The sequence below is a fragment of the Bombina bombina genome, unplaced genomic scaffold (genome assembly GCF_027579735.1).
Source record: "Bombina bombina isolate aBomBom1 unplaced genomic scaffold, aBomBom1.pri scaffold_416, whole genome shotgun sequence".
In the NCBI taxonomy this organism is placed as follows: Eukaryota; Metazoa; Chordata; class Amphibia; order Anura; family Bombinatoridae; genus Bombina; species Bombina bombina.
The window spans coordinates 368,672-390,084 of record NW_026511782.1 but is presented as its reverse complement, the minus strand read 5'-3'; the positions used below and the strand labels follow the sequence as shown (position 1 = coordinate 390,084).

Sequence of the window (21,413 nt, the reverse complement as noted above, 5' to 3'; positions counted from 1 at the left end):
CTTGCTGGTGTGTGTGAGTACAGTTACCTGCAGGGAGGGAGCAGCTGTGTACGTGCTGGTGTGTGTGTGTAAAGTTACCTGCAGGGAGGGAGCAGCTGTGTACTTGCTGGTATGTGTGTGTACAGTTACCTGCAGGGAGGGAGCAGCTGTATACTTGCTGGTGTGTGTGTGTACAGTTACCTGCAGGGAGGGAGCAGCTGTATACTTGCTGGTGTGTTGGTACAGTTACCTGCAGGGAGGGAGCGGCTGTATACTTGCTGGTGTGTGTGAGTACAGTTACCTGCAGGGAGGGAGCAGCTGTATACTTGCTGGTGTGTTAGTACAGTTACCTGCAGGGAGGGAGCGGCTGTATACTTGCTGGTGTGTGTGCGTACAGTTACCTGCAGGGAGGGAGCGGCTGTATACTTGCTGGTGTGTGTGAGTACAGTTACCTGCAGGGAGGGAGCAGCTGTATACTTGCTGGTGTGTTAGTACAGTTACCTGCAGGGAGGGAGCGGCTGTATACTTGCTGGTGTGTTGGTACAGTTACCTGCAGGGAGGGAGGGGCTGTATACTTGCTGGTGTGTGTTGGTACAGTTACCTGCAGGGAGGGAGCAGCTGTATACTTGCTGGTGTGTTAGTACAGTTACCTGCAGGGAGGGAGCGGCTGTATACTTGCTGGTGTGTGTGTGTGTGTGTGTACAGTTACCTGCAGGGAGGGAGCGGCTGTATACTTGCTGGTGTGTGTGTGTGCGTACAGTTACCTGCAGGGAGGGAGCGGCTGTATACTTGCTGGTGTGTTGGTACAGTTACCTGCAGGGAGGGAGCGGCTGTATACTTGCTGGTGTGCCAGTCCGGTTGTCTGCAGGGAGGGAGCAGCCGTGTGCTGATGCAGTGTGTAAACAGGAGACGCAGAGGGCTTGGAAGCTGGAATGTGTGTCTGTCTGCAGGAATGACCTTACTCAAAGCTGCAAGGATTTCAGCTGCTCACAGGAAATGATGAAATGTGCTGTGTGAGGAAGATTCTGCCTGTGAATCTAAAGGTCACTGCAGCTGCACAACAGAGCTAAGCAGGTACCTGCAGCCGGAATATGCAGATGGCATGGTCTGTTCTGTAAGTACCATGGGATGCACTGTGTGTTACAGCTGTAGCCTGTGTAGGTAACTGAGAGCCAGAGTGATGGGACAGCAGCTGGGTTGGTTGTGGCTTTAGAAAGTTATTGGTACAAAGGTTAGCAGTTAGCCTAGTTAAGACTAGCAATGGCTGACTTGTTAATCAGTTTATCGGCAGGTTGTATTCTCTGGTGTCCAGATTACACGATGTGCTCTTTCTGCTACTGTGTAAAATGGTTTCCCAATAGGCTTTGTAGGTTTTATAGTAACATTTTCATTGTTGATTTGCAAATCCAGTGATGCAAAATAACATATTAAATGCACTTTTAACATTATATTAATAACAAGAGTATTGCATTGAGCAATGATACTTTTTATTGGACTAACTATACATTTATAAGATAAGCTTTCGGAAGAAGAGATATATATATATAATTTTCAAGTCCTCTAGCCAGGCCAAAATGTTACTCACCACTTCTGATTCCACCCACTACCCCTCTTTGCATATGTGTAGCCATTGTAAAAACACCTTTTTACATTCACTCACTATCTTCAATTTCCACAGTTCAATTTTGACTCACCCCAAGTAATTGAATGGTGGAATATGTGCGTTTTATATTGCGCATTCGCATCCGCTGTCATTGAAGTTAGCCTGTCGAACGTCATGCTTACTGTTTGGATGCCGCTGAACATTGGAGATTGTGCTACCGCGGGGGCAGAACGAGGCTCGCTTCATAGCGAAATGTTCAATTGCTACATGTACAATAGGATAAATTAATAACTGAAATAGGGTTTGCTAAAACTGAGTTTACTATAACTTTTTTTAAAGCTGTTTAAACGGCTACTGAAAGCAGCAGAACTGTAGGTTTGTGTGCACTACTCATACTCTTGTCTCATTTGCTGATTATTGCAATTCATACAATATGGATATAGTATACAGACATCCGAAGGTCTCAAATGGAAACAGATTCATTTAGCATCCATTTGATACAATGTAAAATAACCTGTTTTAGGTGCAAATAAATTATTCCTTTAGACTTTGTGTCACATAACCGGTGGGCACATTGCCGCGTTGCTGTATGTATCTGTATCTGCAGGCCAGCGCTTTTATTGCTGTAGTCACCCAACAATCAGTTATCAGCTATTCTGATGATTGTGATTACATTTTATTAACCTTCTGTAAAATGACTGTAAACCTGTATTGTTCTAAGACAGTGTCACTACTAATGTTACTGCACTTACTGCTGTCACTACTAACTATATGCACCCAGCACCTACTGACCTTACCTGCTGCTAATACCTCTTCCTATACACCCAGCACCTACTGACCTTACCTGCTGCTAATACCTCTTCCTATACACCCAGCAGCTACTGACCTTACCTGCTGCTAATACCTCTTCCTATACACCCAGCACCTACTGACCTTACCTGCTGCTAATACCTCTTCCTATACAGCCGGCACCTACTGACCTTACCTGCTGCTAATAACTCTTCCTATACACCCAGCACCTACTGACCTTACCTGCTGCTAATACCTCTTCCTATACACCCAGCACCTACTGACCTTACCTGCTGCTAATACCTCTTCCTATACACCCGGCACCTACTGACCTTACCTGCTGCTAATACCTCTTCCTATACACCCAGCACCTACTGACCTTACCTGCTGCCAATACCTCTTCCTATACACACAGCACCTACTGACCTTACCTGCTGCTAATAACTCTTACTATACACCCAGCACCTACTGACCTTACCTACTGCTAATACCTCTTCCTATACACCCAGCACCTACTGACCTTACCTGCTGCTAATACCTCTTCCTATACACCCAGCACCTACTGACCTTACCTGCTGCTAATACCTCTTCCTATACACCCAGCACCTACTGACCTTACCTGCTGCTAATACCTCTTCCTATACACCCAGCATCTACTGACATTACCTGCTGCTAATACCTCTTCCTATACACCCAGCACCTACTGACCTTATCTGCTGCTAATACCTCTTCCTCTACACCCAGCACCTACTGACCTTACCTGCTGCTAATACCTCTTCCTCTACACCCAGCATCTACTGACATTACCTGCTGCTAATACCTCTTCCTATACACCCAGCACCTACTGACCTTACCTGCTGCTAATACCTCTTCCTCTACACCCAGCACCTACTGACCTTACCTGCTGCTAATACCTCTTCCTATACACCCAGCACCTACTGACCTTACCCTTGCTATACACCCAGCACCTACTGACCTTACCTGCTGCTAATACCTCTTCCTATATACCTAGCACCTACTGACCTTACCTGCTGCTAATACCTCTTCCTATACACCCAGCACCTACTGACGTTACCTGCTGCTAATACCTCTTCCTATACACCCAGCACCTACTGACCTTACCTGCTGCTAATACCTCTTCCTATACACCCAGCACCTACTGACCTTATCTGCTGCTAATACCTCTTCCTATACACCCAGCACCTACTGACCTTACCTGCTGCTAATACCTCTTCCTATACACCCGGCACCTACTGACCTTACCTGCTGCTAATACCTCTTCCTATACACCCAGCACCTACTGACCTTACCTGCTGCCAATACCTCTTCCTATACACACAGCACCTACTGACCTTACCTGCTGCTAATAACTCTTACTATACACCCAGCACCTACTGACCTTACCTACTGCTAATACCTCTTCCTATACACCCAGCACCTACTGACCTTACCTGCTGCTAATACCTCTTCCTATACACCCAGCACCTACTGACCTTACCTGCTGCTAATACCTCTTCCTATACACCCAGCACCTACTGACCTTACCTGCTGCTAATACCTCTTCCTATACACCCAGCATCTACTGACATTACCTGCTGCTAATACCTCTTCCTATACACCCAGCACCTACTGACCTTATCTGCTGCTAATACCTCTTCCTATACACCCAGCACCTACTGACCTTACCTGCTGCTAATACCTCTTCCTATACACCCAGCATCTACTGACATTACCTGCTGCTAATACCTCTTCCTATACACCCAGCACCTACTGACCTTACCTGCTGCTAATACCTCTTCCTCTACACCCAGCACCTACTGACCTTACCTGCTGCTAATACCTCTTCCTATACACCCAGCACCTACTGACCTTACCTGCTGCTAATACCTCTTGCTATACACCCAGCACCTACTGACCTTACCTGCTGCTAATACCTCTTCCTATATACCTAGCACCTACTGACCTTACCTGCTGCTAATACCTCTTCCTATACACCCAGTACCTACTGACGTTACCTGCTGCTAATACCTCTTCCTATACACCCAGCACCTACTGACCTTACCTGCTGCTAATACCTCTTCCTATACACCCAGCACCTACTGACCTTATCTGCTGCTAATACCTCTTCCTATACACCCAGCACCTACTGACCTTACATGCTGCTAATACCTCTTCCTATACACCCAGCACCTACTGACCTTACATGCTGCTAATACCTCTTCCTATGCACCTAGCACCTACTGACCTTACCTGCTGCTAATACCTCTTCCTATACACCCAGCACCTACTTACCTTACCTGCTGCTAATACCTCTTCCTATACACCCAGCACCTACTGACCTTACCTGCTGCTAATACCTCTCCCTATACACACAGCACCTACTGACCTTACCTGCTGCTAATACCTCTTCCTATACACACAGCACCTACTGACTTTACCTTCTGCTAATATCTCTTCCTATACACCCAGCACCTACTGACCTTATCTGCTGCTAATACCTCTTCCTATACACCCAGCACCTACTGGCCTTACCTGCTGCTAATACCTCTTCCTATACACCCAGCACCTACTGGCCTTACCTGCTGCTAATACCTCTTCCTATACACCCAGCACCTACTGACCTTACCTGCTGCTAATACCTCTTCCTATACACCCAGCATCTACTGACTTTACCTGCTGCTAATACCTCTTCCTATACAGCCGGCACCTACTGACCTTACCTGCTGCTAATACCTCTTCCTATACACCCGGCACCTACTGACTTTACCTTCTGCTAATACCTCTTCCTATACACCCAGCACCCTTCTGACCGGAAGTGCGTTGTTTTACAGCTTTCAAATTGTCTGAATGAATTCCCACAAGAATCTACAATTGCTCTTTGTATTTAGGGTGTAAAACCCTCACATTTGCCGTTTTGTTGTGTTAAACAGAATATGGGAAGACTGAAATGCACGTCTATTTCCATTTTGATGTAAAAGCATTATTAAATGCATATTGGCTGCCAGAGAAGGTTCTTGCTTATTGCATTGCAGCCATGGGATTAATAAATGCCGCTAAAACTGTCTTACTTTGCTGCTGAAATAAGATGCATTACATAGAATGTTATGTGTTGGCTGTATAACCCTAGAGAACACCTCTCACTGTAGAAATCAGACGGCTTTGGGTGTGGCCTTCCTGTTGAAACCCTTCTCTAATGTAAACATAGGAAATAGGATTTCCCACTGACTTATTGGTCAGTGCAAGTTTTTCCTTTGATACGGTTTTGATAAATCACAGCTGACTAGACATCTTCCCAAAATAGTTATTTTACAGTGTAATGTAGCAATGAAAGACAGTATATTTTGTGCAGGTTTAGTGTAATCTTTTTAAAACTTTTTTCCATGAGAAAAACAAATATAAAATTGTGTAGAAATCTATTAAGTGAAACATATTAAAGGTGTAACTAGGTTTATATTGTACAGTGCTCAACTCAAGGCCTCTTTGATTGTTAATAAATATGTTGGGTTATATTTATAAGTATTGCTTGTTGAAAAGAAAGCATACCAGATGTCGGTCTTTGTTTTGTATTATGTATGTTCTGTGCTAATTGTAGCACCATTAAAAGTTAGTTTTGTGTCAGAAGAAGATTTTTTTTTTCTTAGGCCTGCAATTTCTCTGACTGATGTTGCAGCTGTTTCATCTTTTTTGGTTGGAAACCTTAGCGCAACAAGTATCGGATTATGATTTGTTTAGCATTGTTAACTTGATTCAACATGCTAATAATTTCATTTGTGATGCCATTTTTTGATATTATCAAAATTGAGGTTAATCTATGTCTTTCGCTATTTTAGCTAGAAGAACTTTGTGGCTTATCTTGGAATGCTGATTTGATTTCTAAAATCCAGATTTCTATTTTCTTTCCTTCCAAGGTAATAAATTATTTGGTCCACAGTTGGATTCAATACTTTCAACTGTTACTGTGGGGAAGGGAGTTTTTTTGCTTCAAGATTAAGTTCTAAGGGTAAATCTTAAGCTTATATCCATTTTTGTTCTTAATAAGGAACAGAAACCTAATTCTTCCCCAAGTAATATGTTTCTCATTGGAAGCTTTCTTCAAAATGGAATGAATTCAAGCCATTTAAGAGATCAAAGCCAGCCCCCAAATTCGCATGAAGGTGCGGCCCTTATTCCATCTTAGCTGATAGGGGGCAGGTTAAGTTTTTTTCTAAAGTTGTTTGGTTCAATTCGGTCCAAACTTCTTAGATTAGGGTACAGAATAGGATTCAGAGTAAGACCACCTGTGAAGTCTTTTTCTCTCTCACATATTCCAGCTATCCCAGTAAAGGCTCAGACTTTCCTGAAGTGTGTTTCAGACCTGGAGTTATCTGGGGTATTCATACCAGTTCCGTTTCAGGAACGTGGTCTGAGGTTTTATTCAGAACTATTCATTGTCCCAAAGAAAGAAAATCTTTTGAATTGTCATGTAAGAGTGTACCATCTTTCAGAATGGTGATTTTAAGGTCTATTCTGCCTTTTGTTCAGCAAGGGCATTATTTGCCCACAATAGACTTACAGGCTGAACATCTTCATATTCTGTTTTCATTCAGATTATTTTCATATTCTGAGATTCTCATTTTAGACAAGCATTACCAATTTGTTGCTCTTCCTTTCTGGCCTAGCGACAGCTCTAGGAATCTTTTTAAAGGTTCTCTGTGTTTCCTTATTTGGACGATAGCGTGGTACCTGCTCAGTCTTTTCGTTCTGCAGAATCTCATACGATTCAACTTCTGTTTCTTCAAAGACATGGTTGGAAGATCATTTTACCAAAAGTTCCTTGATTCCTCAGACAAGGGTCACCTTTTTTAGGTTACCAAATAGATTGTGTCAATGTCTTTTTGTCTCTAACAGACAAGAGACAATTTATTATGGGTTCAGCTTGTCAGAACCTTCAGTCTCTATTATTTCCTTCAGTAGCTATATGCATGGAAGTTTTAGGTTTCATGACTGCAGCATCGGACTCGATTCCTTTTGCTTGTTTTCCTATGAGACCTCTCCAGTTTTTAATACTGAATTAATGGTGCAGGGATTATTCTAGGATATCACATTTAATATCCTTGAATCCCAATATTCATCTATCTCTGACTTGGTGGTTAGATCACCATCGTATAGTTCTACAGGTCTCTTTGGTTCATCTAACCTGTACCATGATCACAATAGATGAGTCTTTTAGGTTGGGAAGCTGTCTGGGGATCTCTGACAGCACAAGGGGTTTGGAAATCTCAAGAGGCGAGATTACCAATCAATATTTTGGAACTCTGTGCGATTCTCAGAGTTCTTCAGTTTTGGCTTCAATTTGAAGAGAGAGACGTTTATTGGTTTTCAGACAGACAATGTCACAACTGTGGCGTATGTCAATCATCAGGGTGGGACTCACAGTCCTCAGGCTATGAAAGAAGTATCTCGGATACTTGCTTGGGCAAAATCTAGCTCCTGTCTAATTTCTGTGGTCCATATCCCAGGTATAGACAATTGGGAAGCGGATTATCTCTCTCGTCAAGCTTTACATCCGGGAGAATGGTCTCTTCACCCAGATGTGTTTTTTCAAATTGTTCAGATGTGGGGGCTTCCAGAAATAGATCTGATGGCATCTCATCTAAACAAGAGACTTCTCAGGTACCTATCCAGGTCCAGGGATCCTCAGGCGGAAGCAGTGGATGCATTGACACTTCCTTGGAGTTTTCAACCTGCTTATATCTTTCCGCCTCTAGTTCTTCTTCCAAGAGTGATTTCCAAAATCATAATGGAGCGTTCATTTGTACTGCTGGTGGCTCCAGCATGGCCACACAGGTTTTGGTATGCAGATCTTGTTCGGATGTCCAGTTGCCAACCTTGGCCACTTCTGTTAAGGCCAGACCTTATATCTCAAGGTTTGTTTTTCCATCAGGATCTCAAATGATTAAATTTGTTGGTATGGAAATTGAACGCTTAGAGCTTAGTCATAGAGGTTTCTCTGACTCAGTGATTAATACTATGTTGCAGGCTCATAAATCTGTCTCTAGAAAGATTTATTATCGAGTTTGGAAGACTTACATCTCCTGGTGCTCTTCTCATAAATTCTCTTGGCATTCTTTTAGAATTCCTAGAATTTTTCAGTTTCTTCAGGATGGTTTAGATGAGGGTTTGTCTCCAAGTTCTTTGAAAGGACAAATCTCTGCTCTTTCTGTTCTGTTCCACAGAAAAATTGCTAATCTTCATGATATTCATTGTTTTGTACAGGTTTTGGTTTGTATCAAGCCTGTCATTAAATCAATCTCTCCTCCTGGGAGTCTTAATTTGGTTTTGAAGGCTTTACAGGCTCCTCCGTTTGAGCCTATGCATTCTCTGGACATTAAATTACTTTCGTGGAAAGTATTGTGCCTTTTGGCCATCTCTTCTGCTAGAAGAGTTTCTGAATTATCTGTTCTTTCTTGGGAGTCTCCTTTTCTGATTTTTCATCAGGATAAGGCGGTTTTGCGGACTTCGTTTAAATTTTTACCTAAAGTTGTGAACTCCAACAACATTAGTAGAGAAATTGTTGTCCCTTCTTTGTGTCCAAATCCTAAGAATTCTCTGGAGAGATCTTTAGATTATTTGGATGTGGTAAGAGCTTTGAAATATTATGTTGAAGCTACTAAAGATTTCAGGAAGACTTCTAGTCTATTTGTTATCTTTTCTGGTTCTAGGAAAGGTCAGAAGGCTTCTGCCATTTTTTTGGCATCTTGGTTAAAGCTTTTGATTCATCGTGCTTATTTGGAGTCGGGTAAATCCCCGCCTCAGAGGATTACGGCTCATTCTACTAGGTCAGTTTCCACTTCCTGGGTTTTTAAGAATGAAGCTTCTGTTGATCAGATTTGCAAAGCAGCAACTTGGTCTTCTTTGCATACTTTTACTAAATTCTACCATTTTAATGTTTTCTCTTCTTCAGAACCAATTTTTGGTAGAAAAGTACTTCAGGCAGCTGTTTCAGTTTGATTCTTCTGCTTATAATTTAAGTTTTTTTTCATTATAAGATTAAAACTTTTGATTTGGGTTGTGGATTAATTTTTCAGCGGAATTGGCTGTCTTTATTCTTTATCCCTCCCTCTCTATTGACTCTTGCGTGGAGTTCCACATCTTGGGTATTTGCTATCCCATATGTCACTAGCTCATGGACTCTTGCCAATTACATGAAAGAAAACATAATTTATGTAAGAATTTACCTGATAAATTAATTTCTTTCATATTGGCAAGAGTCCATGAGACCCACCCTTTTTATGGTGGTTATGATTTTTTTGTATAAAGCACAATTATTTCAATTCCTTGTTGATGCTTTCGATCCTTTCTTATCACCCCACTTCTTGGCTATTCGTTTAACTGAATTGTGGGTTTGGTGGCGGGTGTATTTATAGGCATTTTGAGGTTTGGGAAACTTTGCCCCTCCTGATAGGAATGTATATCCCATACGTCACTAGCTCATGGACTCTTGCCAATATGAAAGAAATGAATTTATCAGGTAAATTCTTACATAAATTAAGTTTTTTTGGGTACTTTTTCCCTGCAAGCAAGGATTTGGGTTTAGCTGAGTCCACTTCAATCTCTTCAGTAGAGTAGTGGTGGCTTTTAAGCAGTTAGGAAACAAAGCAAGGACTACCTCACTACTTCCTAACACATTGCTGCACATGGTACAGAAAGCCAGAGTAGGTTACTCTATTTTTTTTTTTTTTCTACAGGTCTCTGTAAGGAGTATGTGTCCTTTCACGCCTTGTGAGCTGTCTTCCTGCTGGACAGCTAGACTGCAGGTAAGTGCTTTTGTCTTCTAGGTCTTGGAGACTTGCATTTCAGAAGAATATGTCATATGCAGTACATGGGGACATTTTTAAAATCTTTTATACAGGATTTTCTTTGTCAGTGGGCAGGCACATTATGTATGTTGAGACTAGTGGTTAATCTTTCCTTTTTTATTGGGACGTTTTTCCTCTTTGAGCTAATTTTGTTGATATACTTTTAGTATGTATGTGGTTTATATTTTATACAGGGATTTATGTATAAACTTAAAATTTGGCAGTTGGTTTCCTTTGCTTGCTTAGCTAGAACAGGCTAACTGACAGACCGCTTGAGCGTTTGTGTAAATTAAGCCCCAGTGTAGTAGGCAGAGGGAAACGCGCCTTTTACTTGCTGCAAAGTTTCCTCTGTCTGCTGGTCATGTGACTTCTCTCTGCTGTCGGATATTCCTGGAGCGGAGCAGCATCATTGAATTTCAGTCTCTTCAGTGTTGATCTACTATATGATAGTTTTAGAGACTTCTGGCAGCCAAATAGTGTATGTGTTACGGTAAGGCACCTCAGCCTGTCTGAAGTGTAGGGGGCCTGATTGGTTTATTATTTTGAAGAATTTTTGCGTAAAGTTAAGCTGCTGTGGAATTAAAAATTCTTAAAGTGACAGTGTATTTAAAACATTTCTACAATTTGGGGAATTTTTTATTTAGTATTATGGACATGGACCATGACTCTGTGTCTTTTGACAAATGCTTGTTATGCCCTGAGGCACATATTGTTTTGCCCATGCAATTCTGTGCTGCATGCTTAGCTAGAACACTTCAATTTAAAGATAAATTGTTGCCCTCTGTGCCCATTATCTCTCAGGATGATACCGTTCAGGCAATGCCACAGCTTTCTCCTCAAACGTCCCAAGCCTCTATGGCGTCACATACAGTGCCCTGCAGTTCCGCTCAGCCTCCTGGAGGAGTTAATTTGCCTGCAGATTTTGCTGCACAGGTATCTTCTGCGGCATTGTCTGCTTTTCCTATGCTGGGAAAACGCAAGGAAATTTAGACATTCATATAGTAAGGTTTCTGTTCCACCTACTGCTACGCAGGTTGCCCTCCCTCATAAGTTTGATGAGGAGGCTACGTCGGTAGCCTCTCAGTTTGAAATCTCAGATTCGGACAGTATTATTGCTTCTTCTGCTACTGAAGAAGTAAACTTCAGATTTCAGCTTGAACACCTTTGTGTACTGTTAAAAGAGGTATTGGCTAATTTGGACGACTCTGACTCTTCTGTCGTTGACATCCCTAAAAAATCTAGTAAACTTAACAAATTCTATGATGTTCCTTCCTCTGTGGAAGTGTTTCCTGTTCCAGACCGTGTGACAGAGATTATTTCACAGGAATGGGAGAAGCCAGGGATACCTTTCCTGTTGCTGACTCCATTAAAGATTCATGGCACACAGTGCCTAAAGTAGAAGGGGCTATTTCTACTCTGGCTAAGAGAACTACGATCCCTATAGAGGATAGCTGCTCCTTTAAGGATCCCATGAACAAGAAGCTGGAGGCTTTTTTGAAAAAGATGTATGTTCATCAGGGTCTTCAATGGCAACCTGCAGTCTGTATTGCCACAGTAGCAAGTGTGACATCTTATTGGTGCAATGCCTTGTCTGAATCAATTTTAGTAGAGACTCGGTTAGAAGAGATCCAAGATAGGATTAAGGCTCTTAAATGAGCCAATTCCTTTATCTCTGATGCTAACATGCAAATTATTAGACTGGGAACCAAAATGTCTGGCTTCACTGTCTTAGCCCGCAGGGCTTTGTGGCTAAAATCTTGGTCAGCTGGTGTTACCCCAAGTCCAAGCTTCTGGGGCTTCCTTACAAGGGTAAAAGCTTGTTTGGACCTGGTTTGGCAGAAATAATTTCTGATATTATAGGTGGAAAAGGGTAATTTCTACCACAAGATAAGAAGAACAGACCTAAAGGGCGTCAAAGTAATTTTCGTTCCTTTTGTAGCTTCAAAGTCCAAATGTCTTCCTCTCCCTCTTCCAAGCAGGAGCAGCCCAAGTCCTCTTGGAAGCCCAATCGGTCTTGGAACATTGGGAAGCAATCAAAGAAACCCTCAGCTGAGTCTAAGTCAGCATGAAGGGTCGGCCCCCGGTCCGAGATTCGATCAAGTGGGGGGCAGGCGTTCCCTGTTTTGTCAAGCATAGATATGAGATGTCCCAGATCCTTGGGCTGTGGACATAGTATCTCAGGGTTACAAAATAGAATTCAAAACTTTTCCTCACAGGGGCAGAGTCCATCTCTCAAGATAGCTGCAGACCAGGTAAAAAGAGAGGCATTCTTGAACTGCGTTCAGGACCTTTCCTCTTTGGGAGTGATTGTTCCAGTAAGGGAACAGGGTCTAGGATTCTATTCAAATCTGTTTGTGGTTCCTAAAAAGAAGGAACTTTTCGACCCATTTTAGACCTAAAGTGTCTCAACAAGTTTCTCAGGGTACCATCCTTCAAAATAGAAACCATTTGTTCCATTCTTCTATTGATTCAGGAGGGTCAGTTTATGATGACCATAGACCTGAATGATGCGTATCTTCATGTTCCCATCCACAGGAATCATCACAAGTACCTGAGATTCCCCTTTCTAGACCAACACTTTCAGTTTGTGGCTCTTCCGTTTGGACTTGCCACAGCTCCCAGAATTTTCTCAAAGGTTCTGGAGGCTCTCTTGGCAGTGATCAGGTCTCAGGGAATTGCAGTGGCGCCCTACCTGGATGACATATTGGTTCAGGCGCCATCTTTTCAACAAGCAAACTCTCATACATAGATCTTGTTGTCTTTTCTACGTTCCCACGGTTGGAAAGTGAATCTGGAAAAGAGTTCCCTTGTTCCAGATACAAGGGTGGTTTTCTTAGGGACCATAATAGATTCCCTATCTATGAAAATGTTCTTCTTAAAACGGGGAGAGTCCACAGCTGCATTCATTACTTTTGGGAAATACAGAACCTGGCCACCAGGAGGAGGCAAAGACACCACAGCCAAAGGCTTAAATGCCTCCCCCACTTCCCTCATCCCCCAGTCATTCTTTGCCTTTCGTCACAGGAGGTTGGCAGAGAAGTGTTGGAGATTACGGAAAAGTCTCTTATGGAGGGTAGTACTCCGAGATGGGACGGGAGTTTTAAGTAGTCCTCTCAGTGAGAGCATGGATGAAAGTTATAGTCCAGAGATGCCGGGAGAGTCTTTCTGCGAAACCATCCTGACCCATATTAACGGCTTCATAAGCAGTCAGCGTTGATGCGTTTCGCTGCCTGCTTTCTTCACTCAAGTCCATGTCAAAAGCGGAGCTACTAACTGTCAAACTTGAAGGACCGTGTTATTGTTCCACGGCATAGATTCTGGTAAATCGTTTCATTTTCCTTTCACTTTGGGAATATAATGTAATGATAGAACACAGGGTCTCAGTGGGACTCCTTTATCTTTATGGAATCTAGGGTTAATATCTCCTGAGGGGGGGGTTATTGAACATTGGGGGACTTTAATCATATTTGTTATGTGATGCTGTCTGCTTATGTGTAGTAATGTTGGGGCTCATGGCTTTTATGGACCGTACAGGTTTTTAGAGCTACGCAGTTCTTGATGGGACTGGCATGCTTTTGCTTGGCCTGCGGGTTGCACCTTGTGACCGGGCGTGGTCACATTTTTGTTCTCCATTTCCGTATTCTTGACCGAGGGTCTGTGGAGAGGGTCTGTTCTCTAGTCATCTGTGTTATAGGAGCTGGTGAGTGCCCCAGCCATTGGGGGTGTGTGGTGCCAGTTATTTTTGTCCAAATTTGTCTGGTCAAGTTATGGAGGATTATGATTTTTCTGAGCAGGATTTCTCTGACTCATATTCTGTTTCCTTCTTAGATTGTATGGAGGCTTGGGTAATCCAGCCTAATCAATTATGTTCTGTATGCCATAATAGAGTGCTCTTTTTCTCCCTCTGGGGAGAGATTAGAGACCGCTGATCCGTCCACCTCTGAGGATTCTGTGTCCCGTGAGGTGCGTTCCCTGGAATTTTCTGTTCCTACACAAGCAGTTGTCCCAAATTCTGTTACCCCTTCCATGGAAGGAGGTTTCTTTCCACCAGAGGTTGCTGCATGTCCATATTAGTGGCGTTGGCACATTTACAGCTTCTTGAGGGCCAGTGAAGAGCTTATCCTTGTCATCTTTACTTGGCGGGTCTTTCCTCTGGGGGAGCGGTTCCCTCTGAGGCTTCAGGGGGACAGCCGGCAGGATCGGGGCCTTCAAATGCCCTACTGAAGATTAATTTTGCCTTTAGATTCAGTCTGACGTGCCTGCGTATACTGCTGAGGCAGGTACTGGAGGCTTGGCAGGATTTTAGTCTTTATTTGCCTCTGGATCCTCAGTCTTCTGATTCTGATGGCGAACAGCGCTAGACGAGGGGAGGGCTGTGGATCATACTCCTGATTGTATCTTGCTTGTGTATCTAATCCCAGTTCTGAGCTCTTGAGGAATCGGGTCTCTGACAGGCTGGCCCTGTTAGTGTTTCTATTTCTTTTCTTGGCATTCACCTGCTGGTGCCGCCTACTTCTTTTGATTCGGTTAGGATGTGTTTTCTTTTATTTGCAGAGCTCGAGCCTGTTGTAGAATTATCCTTTTAGGAAACTTTTTTCTTCTCTGGGATTTTGATACTAGCGATTTTATGGTCGCAATGGTTGTTACTTCCACCAGTACCTGGTGTAGGGGGCGATTATTCCCCACTATTGGTACTATTTGTGGATGGGATTGTCCGATTTTCAGATCTCTTTTGCCAGTGTTTCTCTCCTCTTTTTTGAGGACTGCTGTGTTTTTTGCTTCCCCTTGCTTTTAAGATGGGGATCTGGGGGATTGTTATGCAGTCTTTCTTCCCTTCAACTGATAGGAGTTTTAGGATGCTTGTTCATTCGCTAATTCCTTGAGCTGTAGGTTGTTTGTGGGTTGATCCAGATTGGATCTTTAGAGTCTGTCATTTTCTCTCAATCATGGAGTTCTGATCTCTTTTGGGTCCTTCCTTTGTATTCAGACTTTGTGGGGGTTATCTTAGAAGCCTTTTTGGGGCTAAGTGGACAGCCACTGGGATACTTCATGAGAGATACTTAATTTCCAGGTAACTTTGTGGTTGTTCCGGAAGGTTTTTGATCTTTATCCGGAACCTGTTTTTGGGAGTCCGGTTTTTTTAACCTTCTCCTCGTCTTTGACTTGGCAGTTTAGTTAATCTGTTTTCCAGATCTTATTAGTCTTGGATCTGTCTGGCGTTCAGTAGTAAGCTTGTTGTCCCGGGGAAATCTCCTTGTTCCTCCTGGGGCGATTTTTCCTTGGAATTTCTTTACTTGAATATTCCTGGGTTTCTTCGTTTTCCTTCTATTTGGAAGGCTCTGGTCTTTTGCACCGATCCAGTTGGCTCCTCCTGAGGTAGTTTTCCTCATCTGTCTCTAGGAGTTCAGTGGGTCGAGGGGTTCTCTTGTCTGCAGTGTACCCTCCCTTCGGGTTTCTGAGGGGTAATCAGGATAGCTATCCTGAATCCCGAGATAATCTCTCTCTGTGTGTCGGTGACTCTTTCCTGCTTCTTTTCCTTAGGAACTCGTGACTGGAGATTCTTTATCTGATCTCTGGGCCTTGTCGATGCTGGGATTTTTTAATCTCTCTTGTCCTTGGGGACATTGACAGTCTCTTCTGTGATAGGACTGTTTGATTGGAGTAGGGGTCAGGAATTCTGACTGTTCTGTTTGGGCATCGACCACATCTCTTGTCTCTGAAGGATCCTTACTTAGGTTGGGAGGCCTTGCAGTTGATTCGGTAACCTTCCCTTAGCGGGTAGTTGGTTCATCTTTATTGATCGGGGTGTTGTCCTCCCTTACCTCGTTTTCTAGTAGGGAGGGAGTTGGTCCGCCCTGCTTTCGGTGTTTTTTTCTCTTGTTCTTTTACAGGAATGTCCTAGTTCAAGTTTGCTAGCTACTCGGTTGGCTTGTTACTATGGTTGGACGTTTAGTCTGACTACCTATCCGACGGAAGCCTGCGGCTTTCGTTTGTGGCGTAAACGGATGTTACTATTCCGTTCCTGTTCTGCACCCAGGTTTTTTTTTCAGTTTCTCTGTGCTAATTTGCTGTCTATGGTAAGGTAGTCTTGTTCTACCTTTTGTCCCTTTGTCCTTCTGGGACTTCGGTTCTGGTTAAGGCTTTCCATTGGTTCCTTTTGGATCCATGTAGGAGGTGATCTGGAATTTTTCCTTTCCTTGCTCTCCTCTGTGGTTAGAGTATTTTGCTACGGGATTATGTCCTCTTGCAGCCTGGTAGCCACTCTTTTCGAAGTTATGCTAGGGGCTTCTCTCTCTGTTTTGTCCCTGATTCTTTGGGGATTGTTTATGGAGGTTCTTTCAGACCTCATTATCGGATTCTTCCCTTCTTTCAGTTAGGGAGAATTGTGGTGTGGGAGTTTGTATTGTTTCCCTTGCCATTGTTCGAGGTTTTTCTTTGTGTGCTTCTAGAGAGTGGGATTTTTGTCTCCTCAGAGGCTTTTGTGCTCAGTGGAGTCCAGAATTTAGTGTGATCACTAACTGGGATCTTTATGGTTCTAATTGATGGGCAGTTATCTTGTCCTGTCCCATATTTTGTTCCTCCTGCTTCTGTTGAAGTAGTTTTTTTATTGGGTATCCGGGTTGTGTCAGGCTTTGGTGCCCTCAGAATGTGCCCGCTCTGTCTTCCCGCCTGTTTGCATTTAGTGTCCTTTATAGGCTTGGGTATTGATGCAGAGAGCTGTGGACTCTCCCCGTTTTAAGAAGAAAAACTTAAATTATGCTTACCTGATCATTTTCTTTTCTTCTGTACGGGGAGAGTCCACAGCTCCCCGCCTGTTTTTTTCTGTGGGCGGCCTTAAATTCTTATTTGTTCGTTCTTCTGGCACCTTTTTTCACCCTATTATTTCTCCTACTGTTCCTTGTTCCCTTAGAAGAATGACTGGGGGTGAGGGAAGTGGGGGAGGTATTTAAGCCTTTGGCTGGGGTGTCTTTGCCTCCTCCTGGTGGCCAGGTTCTGTATTTCCCAAAAGTAATGAATGCAGCTGTGGACTCTCCCCGTACAGAAGAAAAGAAAATTGTCAGGAAAGCATAATTTTAAGTTTTTTCTGACAGAGGTCAGAAAATCCAAAATTCTCTCCTCTTGCCTCTCTACAGTCTACTGTTCTGCCATCAGTGGCTCAATGCATGGAGGTAATTGGTCTGATTGTCGCTTCCATGGACATCATTCCCTTTGCTCGTTTCCATTTGAGAGCTTTGCAATTATGCATGCTCAAACAATGGAACGGAGACCATTTGGATCGGTCTCAGAGGATAGATCTAGACCAGTCGACAAGAGACTCTCTCCCATGGTGGTTTTCTCAGGACCATCTGACTCTGGGCACATGCTTCCAGAGACCTTCCTGGGTTATTGTGACCAAGGATGCCAGACTGCTAGGCTGGGAAACAGTCTGGGACTTGTTAAAGGCGCAGGGACTATGGACTCGGCAGGAGTCTGCTCTCCCTATAAACATCTTGGAGTTGAGAGCGATTTACAATGCTCTGATGGCCTGGCCTCAATTTTCTTTAGCCCGGTTTATCAGGTTCCAATCGGACGTCACCTTAGTGGCTTACATCAACCACCAGGGAGGAACTCTTAGTTCCTTAGCCATGATGGAGATGGCATGGATTATTCAGTGGACAGAAGCTCACAATTGTTGTATATCTGCCATCCACATTCCAGAAGTGGACGATGTTCTCCAGGTTAACCCTACAGTGGGGGGTGCCGGAGTTGGATCTGATGGCATCTTGGCAGAACGCCAAGCTTCCAAGGTACAGTTTAAGGTCAAGAGATCCGCAGGCCGCTCTGATAGATGCTCTGGCAGTTCCTTGGGATTTCGGTCTAGCATATCTGTTTCCTCCGTTTGCGCTCCTTCCATGAGTTATTGCTCGTATCAAACAGGAGAGAGCGTCTAATTCACATAGCTCCTGCATGGCCTCGCAGGATCTGGTATCCAGACCTAGTGAAGATGTCATCTCTGCCACCTAGGAGGTTGCCTCTGAGGAAGGACCTTCTAACTCAGGGTCCATTCCTTCATCCAAATCTTGTTTCTCTGAAGCTGACTGCTTGGAGATTGAACGCTTAGTTCTGGCTAAGCATGGGTTTTCTGAGTCGGTCATTGAGACCATGCTACAGGCTCGCAAGCCTGTTACTCGTTAAATTTACAATAAGGTATGGCGTAAATACCTTTATTGGTGTGAATCTAAGGGCTACTCTTGGAATAGGGTCAGGATTCATAGGATTCTGTCCTTTCTCCAGGAAGGTCTGGAGAAAGGGTTGTCGGTCAGTTCACTGAAAGGTCAGATTTCTGCATTATCTATTCTTTTACATAAGCGTCTGGCAGATGTGCCAGAAGTTGTCTTTTTGTGAGGCCCTGGTCAGAATCGGGCCTGTGTTTTAAACCTGTTGCTCCTCCTTGGAGCCTTAACCTTGTTCCTAAGGTTTTGCAGCAGTCGATGCTGGGATTTTTTAATCTCTCTTGTCCTTGGGGACATTGACAGTCTCTTCTGTGATAGGACTGTTTGATTGGAGTAGGGGTCAGGAATTCTGACTGTTCTGTTTGGGCATCGACCACATCTCTTGTCTCTGAAGGATCCTTACTTAGGTTGGGAGGCCTTGCAGTTGATTCGGTAACCTTCCCTTAGCGGGTAGTTGGTTCATCTTTATTGATCGGGGTGTTGTCCTCCCTTACCTCGTTTTCTAGTAGGGAGGGAGTTGGTCCGCCCTGCTTTCGGTGTTTTTTTCTCTTGTTCTTTTACAGGAATGTCCTAGTTCAAGTTTGCTAGCCACTCGGTTGGCTTGTTACTATGGTTGGACGTTTAGTCTGACTACCTATCCGACGGAAGCCTGCGGCTTTCGTTTGTGGCGTAAACGGATGTTACTATTCCGTTCCTGTTCTGCACCCAGGTTTTTTTTTCAGTTTCTCTGTGCTAATTTGCTGTCTATGGTAAGGTAGTCTTGTTCTACCTTTTGTCCCTTTGTCCTTCTGGGACTTCGGTTCTGGTTAAGGCTTTCCATTGGTTCCTTTTGGATCCATGTAGGAGGTGATCTGGAATTTTTCCTTTCCTTGCTCTCCTCTGTGGTTAGAGTATTTTGCTACGGGATTATGTCCTCTTGCAGCCTGGTAGCCACTCTTTTCGAAGTTATGCTAGGGGCTTCTCTCTCTGTTTTGTCCCTGATTCTTTGGGGATTGTTTATGGAGGTTCTTTCAGACCTCATTATCGGATTCTTCCCTTCTTTCAGTTAGGGAGAATTGTGGTGTGGGAGTTTGTATTGTTTCCCTTGCCATTGTTCGAGGTTTTTCTTTGTGTGCTTCTAGAGAGTGGGATTTTTGTCTCCTCAGAGGCTTTTGTGCTCAGTGGAGTCCAGAATTTAGTGTGATCACTAACTGGGATCTTTATGGTTCTAATTGATGGGCAGTTATCTTGTCCTGTCCCATATTTTGTTCCTCCTGCTTCTGTTGAAGTAGTTTTTTTTATTGGGTATCCGGGTTGTGTCAGGCTTTGGTGCCCTCAGAATGTGCCCGCTCTGTCTTCCCGCCTGTTTGCATTTAGTGTCCTTTATAGGCTTGGGTATTGATGCAGAGAGCTGTGGACTCTCCCCGTTTTAAGAAGAAAAACTTAAATTATGCTTACCTGATCATTTTCTTTTCTTCTGTACGGGGAGAGTCCACAGCTCCCCGCCTGTTTTTTTCTGTGGGCGGCCTTAAATTCTTATTTGTTCGTTCTTCTGGCACCTTTTTTCACCCTATTATTTCTCCTACTGTTCCTTGTTCCCTTAGAAGAATGACTGGGGGTGAGGGAAGTGGGGGAGGTATTTAAGCCTTTGGCTGGGGTGTCTTTGCCTCCTCCTGGTGGCCAGGTTCTGTATTTCCCAAAAGTAATGAATGCAGCTGTGGACTCTCCCCGTACAGAAGAAAAGAAAATTGTCAGGAAAGCATAATTTTAAGTTTTTTCTGACAGAGGTCAGAAAATCCAAAATTCTCTCCTCTTGCCTCTCTACAGTCTACTGTTCTGCCATCAGTGGCTCAATGCATGGAGGTAATTGGTCTGATTGTCGCTTCCATGGACATCATTCCCTTTGCTCGTTTCCATTTGAGAGCTTTGCAATTATGCATGCTCAAACAATGGAACGGAGACCATTTGGATCGGTCTCAGAGGATAGATCTAGACCAGTCGACAAGAGACTCTCTCCCATGGTGGTTTTCTCAGGACCATCTGACTCTGGGCACATGCTTCCAGAGACCTTCCTGGGTTATTGTGACCAAGGATGCCAGACTGCTAGGCTGGGAAACAGTCTGGGACTTGTTAAAGGCGCAGGGACTATGGACTCGGCAGGAGTCTGCTCTCCCTATAAACATCTTGGAGTTGAGAGCGATTTACAATGCTCTGATGGCCTGGCCTCAATTTTCTTTAGCCCGGTTTATCAGGTTCCAATCGGACGTCACCTTAGTGGCTTACATCAACCACCAGGGAGGAACTCTTAGTTCCTTAGCCATGATGGAGATGGCATGGATTATTCAGTGGACAGAAGCTCACAATTGTTGTATATCTGCCATCCACATTCCAGAAGTGGACGATGTTCTCCAGGTTAACCCTACAGTGGGGGGTGCCGGAGTTGGATCTGATGGCATCTTGGCAGAACGCCAAGCTTCCAAGGTACAGTTTAAGGTCAAGAGATCCGCAGGCCGCTCTGATAGATGCTCTGGCAGTTCCTTGGGATTTCGGTCTAGCATATCTGTTTTTCCTCCGTTTGCGCTCCTTCCATGAGTTATTGCTCGTATCAAACAGGAGAGAGCGTCTAATTCACATAGCTCCTGCATGGCCTCGCAGGATCTGGTATCCAGACCTAGTGAAGATGTCATCTCTGCCACCTAGGAGGTTGCCTCTGAGGAAGGACCTTCTAACTCAGGGTCCATTCCTTCATCCAAATCTTGTTTCTCTGAAGCTGACTGCTTGGAGATTGAACGCTTAGTTCTGGCTAAGCATGGGTTTTCTGAGTCGGTCATTGAGACCATGCTACAGGCTCGCAAGCCTGTTACTCGTTAAATTTACAATAAGGTATGGCGTAAATACCTTTATTGGTGTGAATCTAAGGGCTACTCTTGGAATAGGGTCAGGATTCATAGGATTCTGTCCTTTCTCCAGGAAGGTCTGGAGAAAGGGTTGTCGGTCAGTTCACTGAAAGGT

At 43.8% G+C, this 21,413-nt stretch overlaps 1 protein-coding gene across 3 annotated transcripts in view; it reads left to right on the top strand.

The window, feature by feature from the left end:
* The window catches only part of PACSIN2 (protein kinase C and casein kinase substrate in neurons 2), a 268,976-nt gene that overhangs the window by 63,196 nt on the left and 184,367 nt on the right, over positions 1–21,413 (top strand). Inside the window, exon 1 of one of the 3 annotated variants that reach the window (XM_053696715.1) lies at positions 991–1,093. The exons of 1 other annotated variant lie outside the window; for it this stretch is intronic. The gene's annotated coding sequence lies outside the window, so the exon portion shown is untranslated. Of the gene's footprint in view, positions 1–990; positions 1,094–21,413 lie in introns of those variants that run through there. One more of the 3 variants, XM_053696713.1, reaches the window with a different exon arrangement.